This window comes from Octopus bimaculoides, chromosome 23 (genome assembly GCF_001194135.2).
Source record: "Octopus bimaculoides isolate UCB-OBI-ISO-001 chromosome 23, ASM119413v2, whole genome shotgun sequence".
Classification (NCBI taxonomy): Eukaryota; Metazoa; Mollusca; class Cephalopoda; order Octopoda; family Octopodidae; genus Octopus; species Octopus bimaculoides.
The window spans coordinates 8,057,096-8,059,094 of record NC_069003.1 but is presented as its reverse complement, the minus strand read 5'-3'; the positions used below and the strand labels follow the sequence as shown (position 1 = coordinate 8,059,094).

At 41.6% G+C, this 1,999-nt stretch overlaps 1 long non-coding RNA gene across 1 annotated transcript in view; it reads left to right on the top strand.

The window, feature by feature from the left end:
• The window catches only part of LOC106880149 (uncharacterized), a 48,685-nt gene that overhangs the window by 43,940 nt on the left and 2,746 nt on the right, over positions 1-1,999 (top strand). The gene's annotated exons all lie outside the window — the stretch shown is intronic.

Genomic DNA, 1,999 nt, shown 5'->3' with positions numbered 1-1,999 from the left:
GAGAGAGAGAGAGAGAGAGAGAGAGAGAGAGAGAGAGAGAGAGAGAGAGAGAGAGCGAAGGAGAGATGGTGATAGAGGGACTGTGAGATGGAAACGGAAAGTTACTGACAGACAGAGAAACAGAGACGGACAGATAGAGAAAAATGGAGAAAGAGAGAGTGATGAATAGAGAGAGAGATATAGAGAGAAATGGAGAAGGAGAAATGAAGAGTGAAAGACTGAGAGAGAGAGAGAGAAAGAAAGAAAGAAACAGGGAGAAAGAAAAAGAGAAGAGAATATCGAATGCTAGTGACGGATATAAAGTAAATATACGAAGGGGGAGTGAGAGAGAGAAAGAGAGAGAGAGAGAGAAAGGGAGAGGGGAATTGGTGGGAGAGAATGGTTGAAGAAAAGAAAAGAGAATGTATTAGAGAGCGCGTGCGCGTCTGGCGTGTACGTGCACCGAAAGCCGTCCCGGTACAGTTTTTTGGCTGAAGAAATGTTGACAGCTGTTTACAGAAGACAATTCAATCTCGCATTAAGACATCAGGACATTCCAGAAACGTTTTCTCCTTGATTACTACTACTACTACTACTTTCAGAAAACCGTACATAGCTTTCTAGACTTGGTGCTTCTTTCACAAGGCTGCACATGGCCTTTCAAGCTTTGTAGTCCTTTCAGAAGGCCACATTCATCATTTTAAACATCGTACTTTCAGAAGCTCACACATCGTTTCAAACCTTGTACTTTTTTCAGAGGGCTACATACATCGTTTCAAACGTTGTACTTTTTTCAAAAGACCACATGCATCGTTTCAGACCTGGTACCTCTTCAAGAAAGGCACAGATGGTTTCAAACCTTGTACTTTCTTTAGAGGGCCACACACATCGATTCAAACGTTGTACTTTTTTCAAAAGACGACATGCATCGTTTCAGACCTGGTACTTCTTCCAGAAAGCCACAGATAGTTTCAGACCTTGTACTTTTTTCAGAGGGCCACACACATCGTTTCAAACGTTGTACTTTTTTCTGAAGAACGCACAAATCGTTTCAAACGATGCACTTCTTTCGGAACGATGCACATAACCTTTCAGAATGCCGCTGCGTTTCTGAAAACCACAGACTCTCCTACTTTTGGCCTGGTCTATTTTCAAACGTTATTTATGGTTAGAATAAACAAATAAAGTCACTTGGCTTTCGTATGCTATTCCAATTATCCTGTTACCCTCTCCGTGGAAAGAAACACAACTTAACCCTCTTGAACATGTTGCAAAACAAGTTAGAACAAGTTATATTAATGATCCGTCAAAGAACTCGTCAGCGAACAAATTTTTGAAGAAATATTATGACGCTTTCGGGAAGAAGAACTCTTTTTCACATTTCAGGTTATGGGTAGACACATGATGACACGTCATCTCTGTTATTGTATTTTATGTCTGTCTGTCTGTCTCCTCCTCCACCCCTCCACTTACCATAAACCACAGGAATCAACGCTTCGAAAACCTTTGATGCTTTTTGAGGTTTCAGTTTATTTTTCATTTCAATTTTGTTTCTATTCTTGGAACCGTCTTCTTCTCTTCATAGTATCCCTTTTTTTATTGTTTTTTTTTCTTTTTTTCTTTAAAAGAAAATTGTCATCATCGTTTCCTCCACCTTGTTGTTATTGTTGTTTTTCTCTTCTTTCCCCGCCACCTTTTCTTCTTCTTCATCATCTTCTTCTTCTTCTTCTTCTTCTTCTCCTTTTACTACCACCACCACCACCATTGCCACCACCGCTACCCACACCCCTCCATTTTCTTCCCTTCCTTCTTTTACCACCACCACCACCACCACCACCCCTCCTCCTCTTTCTTCTCTTCCTTCTCTTCCTTCTTCTTTTGCTAACCCCCCTCCTCCTCCTCTTCACTCCGCCAGTGATTTTCGTTCGGTTTCCACACACCTCCACCCGATTCCCCTGACATCTTCGGCGAACGTGTTGACTAAACTGCAAAATAGATTTGGGAGGTCGGGCATAAGTTC